This window comes from Camelus ferus, chromosome 3 (genome assembly GCF_009834535.1).
Source record: "Camelus ferus isolate YT-003-E chromosome 3, BCGSAC_Cfer_1.0, whole genome shotgun sequence".
Taxonomy (NCBI): domain Eukaryota; kingdom Metazoa; phylum Chordata; class Mammalia; order Artiodactyla; family Camelidae; genus Camelus; species Camelus ferus.
In genome coordinates, this window is record NC_045698.1 from 77,527,345 (window position 1) to 77,544,822 (window position 17,478).

General features: G+C 36.5%; 2 long non-coding RNA genes across 2 annotated transcripts in view; one reads left to right on the forward strand and one right to left on the reverse strand.

Annotated features, from left to right (window-relative positions):
• LOC116662661 overlaps positions 1–17,478 on the forward strand; it is a 242,943-nt gene that overhangs the window by 46,769 nt on the left and 178,696 nt on the right. The window lies entirely within an intron of this gene.
• LOC116662662 overlaps positions 5,026–17,478 on the reverse strand; it is a 28,452-nt gene continuing 15,999 nt past the window's right edge. The window contains exons 3-4 of the long non-coding RNA XR_004318641.1: positions 16,702–16,703; positions 5,026–5,036 (exon numbers count right to left, since the gene is read on the reverse strand). This is a non-coding gene — a long non-coding RNA (uncharacterized LOC116662662). The remainder of the gene's footprint in view (positions 5,037–16,701; positions 16,704–17,478) is intronic.

Here is a 17,478-nt window from a genome sequence, read left to right on the forward strand (position 1 = left end):
CTCAGAAAAGAGTTGCTTTGTTTAATTTTGCCAACTTGAATTCCATACATGTAATCATTCTATTTACTTCTGTAACTTCCTTTTACTTTTCAATGGTAGGTTTATAGCTCACTCATTTCCATTGCCATGGAAATTTCAGAGTGTAAATAGTCAAGTTTATTTATTTGTTCTACTATTGATGGATATTTGGATTATTGTCAGTTTTCTGTTGTTACAAACACTATTGCAGCAAATATTCTTTTAAAAATCTTCATTGATATATAATTTAAATACTGTAAAATTCACTCATTTAAAGTATACATACGGTTCATTGGGTATTATTATATTTATAAAATTGTGAAACTATCACCAAAATCTAATTCTAGAACATTTCATCATGCCAGAAAGAAACCCTGTCTCTATTAATAGTCACTCCTTACCCCTACCTCTTCCCTCAGTCCCTGGAAGCCACTAGTCTACTTTCTATTTCTATAGATTTGCCTATTCTGAGCATTTCATATAATTAGAATCATATAATATGTGGCCTTTTGTTTATGGTTTCCATCATTTGTTCCATCATTTTTCATGTTTTCAAGGTTCATCCTTATTGTGTGTGTCAGTACTTCATCTTTTTTTATTGCTGAATAATAGTCCCTTGTAAGGATAGACCACATTTTGTTTATTCTTTCATCAGTTAATGGACATTTGGGTTGTTTCCTGTTTGTGTACACGTTTTTATGTGGACATGATTTTTTATAGGTTTCGTGTGTAGATACCTTGGAATGAAGTTGCTGGGTTATATAGTAATTTTTTGTATCCTATTTTGAGGTACTGCCAAACTGCTTCCCGAGGGTTGGTATCATTTTATAGTCCCACTGGCAATGTATGAAAATTCTAATTTCTCCACTTCCTTGCCAATGCTTGTATTTATGTCTTTTTGATAACAGTCATTTTAATGATGTGAACTGTTATCTCATTGTGGTATTGATTTGCGTTTCCCTAATGACTAATGATGTTGAGCATCTTTCTATGTGCTTATTGGTCATTCATATATCTTCTTTGGAGTAAGATATTCAAACCCTTTTCCTAATCTAAAATTTGACTGCTGAGTTGCAGGAATTATTTAAATATATAATATACATGTACTGGAAAAAATTCCCTTATCAAGTATATAATTTGAAGATGTTTTCTCCCATTCGTGGGTTGTCATTTCACTTTCTTGATGGTGTCCTTTGAAGCATAAACATTTTACATTTTAATAAAGTCCAGTTTATCTATTTTTCTTTCATTTCTTGTGCTTTTAGTGTCACATGTAAGAAATCTAAGATTTCTTAATACAGAGTCCCCCAAACTAACTCAAAGTCCCAAAGACTTATGCTTAGATTTTCTCCTAGAAACTATAGTTGTAGATTTCACATTTAGTCGTTGATCCATTTTTGAATTAATTTTTAGATAAGGTGTGAGGTAGGGTCCAGCTTCATCTTCTGCATGTAGATATTCAATTGTTCCAGGATCTTCTGTTCAAAAACTCTATTGAATTGCCTTTGTTGAAACCAACTGAACATAAATCTAAGGGTTTATTTTTGGACTCTCAATTGTATTCCACTGACTTAATGTCTTATTCTTATGCCAGTACCACACATCTTAATTACTGTAGCTTTGTAGTAATTTTGAAGGAAGGATATATGCCCTTTATTTTGTACATTAAATATGATAACATTTATTTGATCTTTAAAGTTTTATATTTTAGTAGTATAACATTATAAAAAATAAAGAAAAAGTAAATAATATTCATAATACCACCTATCAGAATTAGTATTTTAGGACATTCTTCTGGTCTTTTTTTAGGTAGCATTATAAATTTAATTTTCAGTTGGTCCACGTTCAGTGTGATAAGTAGTGACTGTATTTTCCTTCTGAGACACTCTTCCTGAAGTTCTTGTGTATTATTTAAACTTTCATGTTTTAATAACTTAGGTATAATTGAAATACGTAAATGACAATAAATAAAAAAGTGAATTTTCTATTTGCAAGTTATTTTTATGATCTTCAATTGTTTGTAAGGGAAGACAGTTTACTTATATAATGTAGAGTTTTTACTGAGCTGAAGTAAGGTTACTTTGCATTATATGGTTATTTTCACTTTTAAATAAGCTTTTCTATACCATTACAGTTGCTTTTACAATCATAAAGCTATTAGAGGTTTGCCGCGTAAAAGTGCTCTATGAAGATTGTTAAAACCGGTGGTTACTCAAACAACATCAAAAAATAGAAAAATTATGAAACATAAGCAGATTCAAATAGAATCAACTGGATTCTAAATATTGACAGATATCAGCATATTATTATATTTCCCCAAAGAGAACTCTTTTCCAGGAATAGTGAAGATACAACCTTTTACTTATATGTGATTGATTCCTAATGCAAGGCTATGAAGTTTTAATGCTTATGTGAGACCTTTGCCTACCAAGGCCTTTGAGAAAAGTACTTTTGAAATGATTCCTTTGGGGGATGGGTGACCCTCCACTGGGAGGTGTGGTAACCAGGGCACAGAAGCCCTGATGATGTGAAATGAATTGTACTGACAGGTTTGTGGTGTGGGGAAAGCATGCTTGTAAAGTATACTCTGAACTAATACAATAAAGATCCAAATTCCACATACATAGAGAAAAAAATGACTCAAAATAAAATTATTCTCAACTGATAGAATGCTAAAATCAAGAGTCATTCTTTCTTTTTCATCACATATCAGATTTATCACTGAGTCCTCTGGACTGTACCTTCAAATATATGTTAAACCTGTCTGCTTCTCTCCATTTGTAGATCTCTACCCTAAACCTAGCTATATAATCTCAACACTACATGTATTCTGGCATCTGCCCTTGCATACTTCTAACCTATTCTCCATACATACCTTTTAAAAATGTAAATTGGGTCATACCATTTCCCTGTTAAAAATCCTTAAATGTTTTCTTGTTGCACTTTTATAAAAATCCTCAAATCAATGAGGAAGTTGTTGACATGTTCAGTGAAGAAATACGTGTTAAGAAAAATGCTCAGTTATATTTCTTTTCATTCCTAGAGTATGTAAATAATATAACTTGAAATATACTAGTAGTTTGAATGATGATTCTGCAAAATCTTCTGGTCTAATTTAAAAAATAAACATTTTTATCATTACTTCTTTGTAGTGTAGCATGTCTGCCAGTCTGCATAAAGAAAAGTGGAAATTTAGAGGGAATAAAATTGAGAAAGCTTAGTAATAAATTGCCATCATGTGCATGTAATATTCTGCTATGTTTCTAATAACCTCTAAGCCATAATTTTCTAATGGAGTGAAATAACTCTGTCAGAGGCAAAATCAATACTTTCAAAGTACACACTAATGTTCTGTGAAATTAGAAATTGACCCTTTTTGCTTTCTTTTTTCCTTTTAAAGAATAAATACAAGTGGGTTTAGCTATTTGGAGTATATATAACATTTGAAATCAAGTATACATAACTTGATTATCTCTGCTGAAAAATAAAATTTAAATGTATAAGTGTATTGTTGTATGTCTCCTTTCTTATTGATAATAAATTAAAACCATAAATAAAATTTGTTTCTACAAAATATGGTTACTAATCAATTAAGACAATTTTTGTTTTAATATTTGGCAACATATGTTGCTCAAATTACAACTTGAATAGAAATGGTATATTTGAAAACTGGACACTAACCAGTTAAAAAGTTAATGCTATTTTCGCCCACAATGCTTATGCCTAAAATTCATATTAACTTGGAGTGACTATGCATATGAGATCTACTGTATGATACATATTTTTCCTTAGGGAACAAATTGTTGACTATAATACTATACTAGCTCTATGAAGTAGCTATGAAAACATTTTAGGTTTTAAGTTTTTTTCCCCTTTTTTCTCTAGTTTTATTGAGAAATAGTTGACATGCATCACTGTATATGTTCAAGGCATGTAGCATGACAGTTTGATTTACATAGATTGTGAAATGGTTTTCTATAAGTTCTTGTTGAGATTGTTCAGTTAGTCTTACTGTGTTAAAGCTATTTGGCAAGTTGTTGTTTTAGCTGGGGTTGTTTGAAAGGAAAGGTGGATGTTCCACATAAAATAATACGGAAGTTTCTAACTAATTCCTTGGAATCTGTCTGCAGATTGACTGTTAGGTTGGCACATATTCAAGATATTTGCTACTTTTTGATTTGTATCACTACAGTCTATTCTGTATTTGCTGCCATGGAGACAGTATAGTATAGTACATAATTAAGGCATTGGCTCTTCGGTCTACATGGGTTCAAAGCCTAGCTCCACCAGTTACTAGTAATGTGACCTTGGGCAAAGTATTAATATTTCTGGGTCACATTTTTTTCATTGGTAGGATGAAGACAAGAAAAGTTCTCATGGGTCTCATGAGAAGATAAAATGAGATGTTGCATAAAAAGCACTTAGAGCTATTCTCAGTGCGTAATAAAGCACAGCTCTCAGAAGGTTTTTGTCTACACTTCTCATCTTTCTCTTCTCCTACGTGATGTTAACTTCGGGAAAATGGAAGAAAATACATTCTCTCCTAGATTATTGAGATGGGGCCTGAGATCTGCTTGACTCTTAGAAACAACAGGCTTGGCCAACCTCATGAAGTGAGGAGAGGTTAAGGGAAAAATGCAAGAGATGTATTGCAGAGCTAGGAATAATCAGCCCAGAGAAGGACCTCAATTGTCACTCTGATTCAGCACATGGACCAGCGGCCTTTTGGGAAGCACCATCAAAGTGAGCCTGACATTTCCCTTATGCTAGGTCTTATCTGTTTCATCATCTCCCTTGATTTAAGATGCTGTACACTTTCATTCTACAGTTGATCCTTGAAGAACATGGGGGTTAGGGGCATGGATCCCTGACCCCCAGTTGAAAATCCATGTATAACTTTACAGTCAGCCTTCTGTATCTGCAGTTCCACACCTGCAGATGCAACTGTTGGATCATGTAGTGTTGTAGTATTTACTATTGAAAAAAATCTGTGTATAAGTGAACTTGTGCAGTTCAGACTCATTTAGTTCAAGGTCAACTGTACTTTGCTGTTGTTTGTTTTTATTTTTGTTTTTTTGCTTACTACTGAAAGTTCACATGTTAGCTGATAATTTGGGGTGTTACAGGTGTGAAACTGTAGGTTCTCTTAATCAGAATTCTTACTGAATGGGCCTAATTGGAATCGGATTTTCTTTGGGAAACAGCATCTTCTACAATAGTGCTTCTGTGTTATTGTCATTTCCTTTATGCTATGTATAGGCAATGACTATCAATCCAGAGAAAGATGCTCTGAGAAGATAGCATGAGATGATTATTACTTAACATGGAACTCAAGAAAAATTGTGTCACTGTAGAATATTTGGATGTTTAACCACTTTATAAACATGCCACATAGTTTAAAATTTTACAATATTTCTAAGTACCTTAACTAGGCCACAGCTGGAGGGAGGTAGTGAGATACAGACCGGTGTACAGGGTCAACCCAACAGTGCCCACAAAGTACTTTGTTAAAAGCGTAATAGTATACATCCCATTGTATTACCAGTTTTTTCACATCTTTTTCCTTAACCAGATTTAGGGCTCCTTGTAGGAAGTTATATAATCTTATTTGAGTTTGGATTTCTAATCCTCAGTACATGTGTGTTGAATGAAGGAATGCATGAATGAGTCGACTTAGATCAGTTTGTCACCATGTGGCAAAAAAGTGTATGCCTGTAATGTAGTAAGTCACCAGTGAGTAGTGTCTTACCTAGTGGTTTACACGGCTCACTTGGAGGGCTCTGGTGCTGTTTTTAACTTCTCTGAAACAACATTAGATCTATGTTGAGGAATGATGCCATTATTTGATGCACAGATGCCTAAGTGGCTGCTCTCTAGACAAGAATCAGGGCTTTCCATGAACTGCTACTTTAAAATCATTTTTTTTATTTAAGTGAAATGTGCAGTTTTAAAACTAAATAATTCTAAATACCTATGGTAAAGTAAATTACTTTTCAAAAATAATTTACTGCCATACCCCAACTGATTCTCTCCTTACTAGGAACCACACTACAGAAGGTTTTTAATTCTCAACTCAGTGGTGTCAGACTTGGCCATGTAGCTTGCTGTGGCCAATAACATGTGAGTGGAAGTGATAAGTGCCACTTCTGAGCAGAGATTTTAAAAGTCATAATGTGGTTCTGCCATTATTTTGTTCCTTCTGTTAGGAAATTCTCATGTCCCAGCCAGGTTTGCTCTTCAGCCTTTATCCCGTAATGAAGATGTGGAGAAGAGATACCCATAGTAAACGTGAAAGAGAGGTAATTCCATTCATGTTGTCAACCACTGAGATTTTAGGGTTATTTGTTATCACAGAATAACTTAGCTAAACTGTTTGATACAATGGCTTTTAATTGAAGTCACTATATGATTTATTGTCGAACTTGGACATTTTGGAGAATTAAAGGAGGTTTTATGAATATGTTGTATAAACTTGTCCCATCAAATAGAGGCTGTATAGTCATCCTACTTGTATGGAAAACAGAGTGATGCACAGGATAATTCTGGACCTTTCTTTGACATTCTTACTCTCCTTTGTTGCAGTCACTTTGCTGGAGCCTAGAATGCACAAATTTCCCTTTCTTGATTGACTCCCTTTTTTACTGAAGCATATCCTTCAAAAGGGTGCATGGGACATTCATTTAAAAAACCTTTTGTGTCTAAACTGACTGTTTTATCTTCACACTTGATTGATATTTTGGTTTGGAGTAGAATTTTAAGTAGAAGAAATAGATTTTTCCCTTAGATTTTGAAGCACTGTTGCACCGTCTTCTAGCATTCAGTGTTGCTGTTGTGAAATCTGACGCCATTCCCATTTTCATTCTGTTATATTCACAGGTTCCTCTTTCTGGAAGCTTTTAACATCTTCTCATTGTCCCTGCATTCTGAAATTTTGAAATGATGCGTGGTCTTTCATTGCTCTAGTCACTTGGTAGTCTTGTCTTACAGTTCTAGAAAAATGTCTTGTGTTACTTCTTTGAACTATTTCTCTTCACCATCATCCTTGTTCTTTCATTTTCATACTCTTTTTCATTCATTGGCCATCCTAGGTCAATTCTAGAAGGATTTTTGTGGGTTTTTAAAAACCATTATTTTCACATTTTCTGACTCTTTAGTTTTTGCTCTATTTCCTTGTTGATGCCGTGTTTTAATTTTCAACCATTTGATTGATTTCTTTATTTTGGGTGTTTTATGGTGGTTAATTCCCAGGAGCTCTTTCTTATTCTCTGATCATTGTGTAGCTTACTCATATGTTTTATAAATTCAGTATTTTTTCTTATCTCACTGAAGATATTATTTATAACTTATTTGAAATTTTATCTGCTTTTGCTTTGTTTCTGTCCCTTCTATTTTCCTTTCTGCTCTTAGTCTTTATCTTTTTCTTTCAGGTTGAGGGCAGGTTGAGCAGAAAAGGGTTATCTTAGCAGGCTAGAGTTAAACTCAGCACATTTCAAAGAAAGGCCTGTCTTCAGAACTGGCCCTTGGTTGGCTCCTGGAAGATAACTTCTGAGACCTTGGAATATTCTACTTGATAAAATTGATTTTGTATGCTTGAGGCCTTGGGCCACTCTATACCACTGTGATCCAGTAGTTTTTGCTAACACTGTGATTTATGGTGAATGCCTGGTTTTGCATTTGGAGGGTGGGGGAGACTGAAGTCTGAGTATCTGAGGTCAGTCATATAGGTACTGCCTGCCTACACGACTGACTCCCAGTAGAAACCTTGGCACCAAGGCTCAGGTGAACTTTGCTGGTTGGCAAAACTTTACACGTGTCACAAATCATTTCTGGGAGAATTAAGTGTATCCCCATGTGATTCCACTGAGAGTGGAGCCCTGGAAACTTGTGCCTGGCTTTTCTTGGACTTCATTCCATGTACCTTTTCCCTTTACTGATTTTAATCTGTATCCTCTTATTGTAATAAAATATAACCAGGAGTATAACAGCTTTTCTAGGCCTGTGAGTCTTTCTAGTGAATCATTGAGCCTGGGGTGGTCTTGGAAAAGCCCCAAACAAAAGTGATTCTGAATTAACTCTTCATATTTTTAAGTAAGTGACTAAAATACACAAAGAATTCTCGGAACATAGACAAGAATTTGTTCATTTGATTATAGGGCAATGGTTCTCAGAGTGTTGTTTGAGGAGTCCTGAGATCTCAGAGAAACTTGAAGGGAGTTCACAAGGTCAAAATAATTTTCATGTTAATACCAGATTTTATTCATTTTTTCACTGTGGTAACATTTGCACTGATGGTGTAGAACACTGGTGGATGAAACTGCTGAAGTCTTTTGCCACAAACAAAGGAAATGGTACCAAGCCATACTGGTATTCTTCACCACTACATGATGTTATAAAACATGCTGGTTTCACTTAAGGTTGACCTCAGTGAAATAGTAAAGTTTATGAAATGAGTACACATTTTGTGTGAGAAAATGGCAAGTCTTCCCAGGGCACCTCTGCTGCATACTGTAATACAGTGCCTGTTTCAATGAATAGCACGAGTGCAACTGTTTGAGTTGAGAATTGAAGTTATTGTTTTTGTTTTTTTTTTATGGAAACCATTTTTATTTGCAAGAATGAATGATAGACAAACTTTGATTATTCAGAGTTGGATATCTGGCAGACATCTTAAAAATGAGTAGAGTGAGCCTGTCATTTTAAGGAAAACAACTGACACTATTTATTACCAGTGATATAATTTGGGCTTTCAAGAAGTATTAGAAGTGTGGAACGCTTGTATTGGCCACTGGGAACTTGACAGCTTACCAATACTTACAGAATTTTCTGATGAGATCAGTGGTAATATTAACAAATGTGATTTTTTGGGATATTATATGATAAAATATGTCAACATTTGGAAGATCTGTATAATTCAGTGAGCAAAAATTTTTCCCAATAATAAATGCATGATGTTACAAAATCAAAAGACACATTCAAAGTGCAAGATAGACCAATAGTTTTAATGTAACAGAGTACAAAAAGTTCACTGATAAGTTTTCGGATTCTGCCTGAAGCTAACCTTTCAAGAAACTACTGATTTTCAAGTTGTGGTGGAGTTCCAATCTGAAATTATCTGAAAGGCTATTTAAATACTCTCCCATTTTCCAACTGCATATTAGTGTGAAGCTAGATTTTCTTCATATACTTCAACCAAAACAACGTTTTGCAACAGGTTATGTGCAGAAGGAGACATGTGAACCCAGATGTATTTTATTATGACAGACATTAGAGGGGTTGCCTAAACACCATTCTTCCACCAAATCTTTTTTTGTTTTGAATAATTAGTTATTTTCCATAAAAATATATTATTTATGTTATCTAGAGGGTGTATTATTGTTATTTTGAAGTAAATTAATAAGTATTTTTTAAATTCCCAATTTAATTTCTAAAATGGTGAAGTTTGATAACTATAATTTGTATAAAGAAGAGCTCTTTGGAGTCATCAGTAATTTTTATGAGTATAAGGAGGTGCTGGTACAAAAAAATTGAGACTTGTTGTTATAGGTCTTAAAAGAAGGAACTGGTCTTTTCACTGGGATGCCCCCAAGTGTTATTACTTGTAGATGCATGTTTCTGAAATTGTTCATTTTTTTTCCAGAGAGGAATTCCTTATTTCTTTGACTTTGGGCTGTATAGTGGCATTTTGGGAGTGGGTCAGAGAAAGAGGCTTGCAAATCCCTTAGTTCACTATGTGCTCTTTGAGTTCATCCTCTAGTTTTCATCCTGGGCCACACTCCTTTCCTCCACTCTATTTGTTGGCTGTAACTGTGAGGCCTTTGGACTTTATTTCTCCAGAGAATAAGCTCTGCTCTCCTGTCAGGCTTGGAGACAGACACTGGATAGATGCAGTGTCTCACTTTTTGTCAGTATTCTCTCTTCCATACTGTCTTCCATAGTGTTTACATCAATCTACATTCTCCCCAACAGTGTGCAAGGCTTCCCTTTTCCCTGCATCCTCACCAACACTTGTTATTTGTGGTCTTTCTGATGATGGCCAGTCTGACAGGTGTGAGGTGATATCTCATTGTGGTTTTGATTTGCATTTCTCTGATGACTAGCGATACTGAACTGCTTCATCTACTTTAATCTTCCAAAAAGTCGTGCTTGCTTAAGTGCTGTTGATCCCTCTCCTGGTATCTTTTTAGGCATGTGGTAGAATGAATAATGGCCCCCTCGAAAGATATCCATGTCCTAGTCTCTGGAAACTGTGAATGTTCTCTTAGGTGGCAGACTTTGCAGATGTAGTTAAGTGAAAGATTTTGAAATAGGAGAGTATCCTGGATACCCAGGTGGGCCCTCCATGCAGTCACAAGTATCCTCATTAGAGGGAGGCAGAGGGGGGTTTGTTACAGACAGAAGAGAAGGAAATGTGGCCATGGAGGCAGAGGTGAGGATGATGCAGCCATAGGCCAGGGAATGCAGGCGGCCGCCAGAAGTTGTGGAGGCAGGTACAGCCTTTCTCTAGAGCCTCCAGTGGCCCTGTAGACACCTGAATCTCCCAGTGATACTGACTTCAGATCACTAGCCTCTAAAATTGTAAGTGCATCAATTTCTTTTACGTCACCCAGTTTGCAGTAGTTTGTCATAGCAGCTTCAGGGAACTAATACAAGGCGTAGTTGCTGTGTTTTCCTCCTTTGGTGCCATTTCAGTGGGGATTTGCAGGGTAGGCTAGGGAAATGTATGTGGTCTTCAAGAGTAGTAAGAAGCTCTTCAGTGAGTCTCTAACTGCCATAAAAATGAGGCAAGCAGGGGAGAGTGGAAATTTTGCCAGAATAGAAAATTTCCTGATGCTTTGGAGTGACTCAGCTATCTCCAGGGGTGAGGGGTCTTAGATTTCTGTCACTTTTTTTTTTTTTTTTTGATTCTCAAGAGAGAAAGCATGTTCACTGGCTGTAACTTATCTGGAATTTTTAGAAATAGCCAGCAAAAAGTGTGAATTCTCAATCTAGTGCTAGAACTTGGAAGAGTTTGAAATATCATCAGGTTGGGGTGGGGAGATGAGTTATATTTCACATTTTGTATTGCCCTGGTGTGGGAGCATTTACAACTATCCATTTGAGCCATATGATTTCTTTCTATATGCCTGCCTTGTGAGGTTTTAATGCAGTTTAAATAAAGGAAGAGGGATTGCAGCTTCCCCACCTTTCCCCAGGTTTGATGTCAGTGAGCCAAAGAGCACTTATGTTGTCTACATATGAGCCAAAGAGCACGGAAAGCTGAAAGGGAAAATGGGTCAGGGACAGTGGGAGCTGTAACAGCACAGTGTAAGCATCCTGAGGCCAGTGGAGAGACTGAGTGATGGAAGTGGACCCAGGAAGGTGTGTCTTCTTTTCACAGTCAACAAATATTTAGGTAGCACTCATGAAGTATAAAAAAACTCAGTACCACAGCCTCTTTTGGAGGAGAGGGTAATTTTCACCCTCTCCTTGTTCTTATCTTATATAAGTAATCACGTTACATAAAAAATTATAATGCATTAGTACGGTGTACTTGAGGGAATAATTTCCATATTCCTTGAATTCCTGGAAATAACGAGAATTAAAGCAAAACGTTTAATGTCTAGAATTTACAACATTAAAACCTATAAAAAGACTAACAATTATTCAAATTGTCTTGACACATTATTAAAGAAATAAATCTCAGAATTTATAACAAAGTTGGGGCTCAGATATTTTCTACAAATTAGATTTTTCTTTTCTTCACATGACTAGTGTTGCTTGGAATTTTTAGTGATAGATGTAGGTCTTTAAAAAATAATGATGAATAAGAGATGACAAATAAAACCTAATGACAGGGTAAACCAAATAAACAGAATTATATTAGACAGAGGCAAGAAAATGACCATTTTAGGCAGCGTGCCCACTGGGCTTAATTAGGTCTAATGCTGTTGTTTCTGTACTTCATATGCTGCTGGTGGTCAGTGAAAGTTTAAAACACAATCAGAAACATATTCTGCAGTAATAAATTTTATTTATGCTGCACAGAGACATGAATATACAAATTACTGCCTACTTATTCAAAAACCACTTCCTCCACACAAATGATTCCCCTTAACCAATATGTCCCAGTTTCTTGACAACATTGAAGAAGCTACCTAATATCAAGAACTGCATTTTTGGGGGGAAAATGTACTGAATACTGGATGAGCTTATTAGTGCTCTTAATAAAAGTAGGGAAGAAAGATTGAAAAATACATGGTGGGGGATTACAGATGAATAACTTGTGAAGTCACGAGGGCGTACGCAAGCAGACAGCTAGAGTACTCAATCTGGACTTAGAGAATCCACAGTTTCTTCTACTGCCTGCCTGTTCCACAAAGATCTTAAATTTCCAGGTATCTCTGTGTATGTATGATTGTATGACAGTTGGGGAAGAGAGAGGAATGAAAACAAAAGAAAGCAAAATGATACAATTTAAAGGAAAGAGAAAAGAGCAACACAAAGGCATGGATATTAAAATGGAGGAAGAAATGCCAATAATAATAAAAAACCAACCACAGAGATTTAAGAAGGTCCTTATGTTTGTGTCTGATAGTCTAGAAGCCGTTCAGCAAAGAGGCACATGGGATCAGTTGTACTCAAGATACAAACATGTTTGTGGCTCTAAGGTACAGAGACATCACTGAGGCTGAGGTCAGGCAGCTCTTTCCTGAAGTCTTAACAGAGATGGCGTCTTGTGACGTAATGAATGATATTCTCAACAGAGTTTTGTGGTACAATGATACATTTCTGAGAGTTGTTGTTTATCAGTGGTGTCACATACAACAACAATTAAGAAAACTCTCTCCTACCAAGGGCTGTTATACTACAAACCAGGTAAACAGTTGGGTGGAACAACCAGAATTGGCTTCTGAGGCAAAAATGCTCTGGAAAGGAGCAAGTGGAAACAACTGAGCTTGCTTTGCCTTTGTGGCTGGCTGTTCTTCCTTACCGCTTAAGAGTTAAGAAGTGATTAAATGTATTTACTTATACAGAGAAGGAATGACTTCCTACATAAGAGCAAGAAAAATGTAAGAGTCAGAGGCTCATTAAACACATTTAAGCAGCATATGGCTTCCTCCTTCTTCATTAAATATATAATTCCAGATGTGGACCTAGAGTAGGTTCTTTTTCCTCTGTGTGAGTGGGTAGTTCTACAACTACAGGCTCATAGAGTATGGATAAAATATAAATAATGTCATAATGTTTTCCTCCCAAGACAAGAACCAGTGGGGTTGATCCTGAGCCACCACATTGCACAGTTGCAGAGGGCATCATTTAAATGGGGCTTTACATGACCTTCCGAGGGTGCCTGGAATTGTGCTACCTAGAATTTCTATGAAGACCTTTGGCCAAAGAGCAGATGTAAGGGTTAACTTTTCCCCATTTCAAGCAGGGTAGAGTGCACATTGATATTAGATGAGGGATGATGGCGCCTGCCCAAATAAACTGAGTCCTTGTTTGTCAAGAGAAGAGGGAGTACTTCCATGAGTAGGTAGTAGAGATGCAATAGCAGCACAGACCAGGGCAAGTCTGATTGCTACAGGCTTTGTTGCAATGATGGCTGTTGGACCCGTCTGTAAATGTAATGTTCAAAGTTAAAAGTATGACTCATACAAACGTAAATACCCATCAGCAGTTTCACTCAACTCATCAGCTAATAAAGGAACCTTGGAAGGTTGATTACAAGAGCACTTTGAGAAGCTGGGCATTTATAGGAAATCCAGTAAGAGTGTCTTAGAATGAGATCGCTAAGTTAGATTAGAAACTGGTTAATGGCCTAAAAGGCAATAAACTAACATATGGGGTTATTTTTTCCACCAGGTAGAAATCATTTGGATAAAATTTTTTAATATTCCTTTTACAGAATCAATTGGGTATAGTCTCAACCTTTATCAGAAGATGCTGGGTATCCCAATCAGAGTAGAGCTGATTTAGGGTTGGGATGCTAAGTTTTTATTACTAATTTTTATTAATTTAATCTTGAATGCATATACAAACAATCATAGATGAAAGAGATTTCTTAAGCACTTCGGTCCCTTTTGCCCCAGAACTCACCTCTGAAGTGATGTGATAAAAGTCAGGACAGATGTCCTACTTGTGGCTGGACATTCCATAGGCAAGGGACAAGGAAAATGATTTTTCTTTACTTATAATGGGGAGTGAGACAGCTAATCCCGTCTCTTCCTCAAAGTGTTTCCTTGGAAACGTAATGAGCCTGAATCCTTACTTCAACCCTTTGGTTTATAAATAAAATCTCTCCAAGAGCCAGAATGTCCTGTGTGTCTTGGCTTTTACCACCAAGAGATGTCTCAAAGTTCTGGAGCTCATTCCTCCCTGAAATGTAAATATCTTGGGAGGTAACACTCCAGGCTAGGCAGTAACCATTTGGGATCTTTTCGGATCAGAGCAGTTAGCTCCACCATTAGGGAGACAAATGGTTGCAGATCTAATCCTTATGGTATGTGAAAAATGTTTCTGGGAGAAATGAAAGCAAACTTTTTTTTCCTTGAGATTTTTCTGTCTTTACCCTGTATACATTCCTGTATCTCAGGAAGTTAGGGCTTTGTTCAGGAGCAAATGCTGTAGGTCAGTGGTACTTAAAATGTGGTCCCTGGACCAGAAGCTTCAGCCTCACTGGGAAATTATTAGAAATGCAGTAACTCAGGTATTACATTATACCAGACTTACTGAATTAGAAGCTCTGGGTCCTGCACTCTGTTCAGTGAGCCCTCCAGGTGATTCTGTTGCAGGCCCCAGTTTGAGAACCACTGCCAGGCACCATGTGCTCATGAGCTAGTCTTAATATTCCTCTTTATTTTCTCCAGCTATCTCTTTGCTCCCTACCATATGGTATCAGTTCTTTACCAACTTAAAAAATCTGTCTGCTGCTACGATAAGGTCTACTCATTATAAAGAATTTGGTAGTAACCCAAAGAGCAAATTTATATGCAGGAAGCATTTTGGTGTAATGAGAAGGTTATGAGATTCCTATTTCTGAAGGGGTTTAAAAATTAGATGAGCAACCACCTAGTTGGATTATTTAAATACAAACACCTGAGCAGCACGGGGCTGGCTGAAATGACTGAACTTTTTCAGTTTCCTCAAGGCAAGTAATACTTGGGAGACCAGATAATAAAACAATTTCCTGATCAAAGAATAACTGAGCAGGATTATCCCTTGTAGACTCAACATGGGGAAAGTAGACATTCAACATACTTTATTTTATATTGCATGTTGCATCACTAGTACATTTAGGAAACAATAATGACTACTTATACATGCTTCATAGATGCTTTTATGCTTTTAATTGGTTGGAATTCTGGTGTCATCTGTCTCTCTTGATACCAGAACTGTTTAAGATGTTCTGTGGTGTCTTCCACTTGCCTTCTAGTATCTTCACAAGGGTGACATCAGAATTCCCTTTATCTGTAAAGGGTGTATTCTCTTATACAAATGTGGATTCAGTCTTACAAGTGAGAACTCTAGGGGCCTACGAGAGATTACCCATTTGCTCAGAAATTTGTCCTTCTGGAAAATTAGTAAATGATATCAGATCATGTAAAATTCAATTTCTAAAATCCCCACATGATCTCTTGAAATTCTCTTCCAGCTTTATGAATCTAAGCAAGCAGAACATGTGGGATCAATTACAAACATTTCCCAGATTCTTGTTACAGTTCCATGAACATAAATCTGATTTCCTTGGCTTTCATGAAAAAGATCATAAGAATTAATCCACAACAGAAAAGAAATGCATAGTAAGGAAAATATAATTACCAGCATGTGTGTTTCTGTGCTGCACCATTAATGTTGACCATGTGACATAAGAAAAATGTGACAAAGGAAAAAAGAGACCTAAATTTAGATAACACTGTTACTTAAAGAGGGAATAATCCAGGTTAGTATAAATACTAACACATGAACCATAAATGCTTCAGAAACAGAGAATGTTTCCTTGTTTCTTGTAATACTTGAGTATCCCCCACTTTAATAAAGTAGAATTGTTTTTATGGACTGCTGAATTATTCCTTGCAGTACTGTATTCTTTGTTGCTTCCGAGATTGGTTTGGAAGGGAGCAGTCATTACTTTAAAAATTGCCAGTGTTTATTCAGGTTTCTGCGGCCATTTTGTTGAGGTTTCCAAAAGACGTTCCAAATATGAATATCCAAATATGTGCAAAGTACACAAATCTTTTTTCCCCCTTCTCCTTGAAGTCTTGCTCTTGGGAGGTCTATTTTAAAAGTCCCCTTTAGAGGGAACGTCTCCATAAGAGGATGCAGTCATTTGTCATTTCTCCTATCCACTTTTCAGTTCTGGTATCCCATGACTTTTGATTGTGTGACTGTTCAGCACCCCATGTTGTGAATAATTACTTTAGCTCTTTAGTTTAAAGATGCTTTTCAGTTTGGCTTGATAGGCCCACAATACCAGAAAAGAATGAATGTTGCAACACTCTCTACCAACACTCCTATTAGGGAGAAGTGGTTTGGCCATATCTCCTTCAAGACGGAGAAAGTCAGTTAGAAAGTTTTTATGTGACATGACCTTGCTGGGTTGGGTACGCTTACTGTGGCCTGGCGCTTTACCTAAATGCACATCCGTCTGCACAGTCTCCAGAAGGGAAGGCAGAACAAGGGTTGGCAGTCCCTCTGATTGTGCACCGCTATGTGCTGTGGTGCGATGTTCTCCTCCCTCACTCCAGACTGGTCCAGGCTGCTCCTAGGCGCTGGTGTTCTTTCTTGAAGGTCTTCCTTTTTACTGAATCCAGAATCCTTCCTTGTTTAATGATGCTACTGCACATTTCGTGTGTGTGTGTTTGTGCGTGTGTGTGCATGCATGTGTGTATGTGTGTGTTTCCCCTTTCCATGATTCTGGCTAAGGATTTAGATGCAGTCCTTTGAGAACTCCTTTGCTTTCTGTACCCAAAGAAAGACAGAACACAGAATCTTTTTATTTTAATGGTTTAACAACCAATCATCACAAGAAGGAAAGAAATGAGATAATAGCATGAACAAACTCCAAGAAGTTAGACATATTTAAGAAATCTGACAAAATTTTCTTGGCTCCTATTATAGGCCCTTTTGTAATTCTCCAATTTTTCTCATTGTCTGCCTTGAAAACCAATTCCGTGACAGCAAGAGTGTTTATCTGTATCTTATGTGCTAAGGACTCTGAAAATAAATCCTGAGACAACACAAGAACAAAAGATGTTGGCTAAAGATTACAGTTTACTCAAAACAAGTTTACCCAAAGGGCAGAGGTCTCACAAATTTGGTTATAAGCTTAATTTCTAGAAATTAACTTGTCTCCATGTGGTAGAATTTCTTAATTAAAACAAGCCTAGAAAATATGAAACAAAATCTACTCCTTACTGAAACAGAGCAGAAGTACAATACAAGCCCTTCCTTGTAGCTAAAAATTTTAAAAAAGCTAAGGTA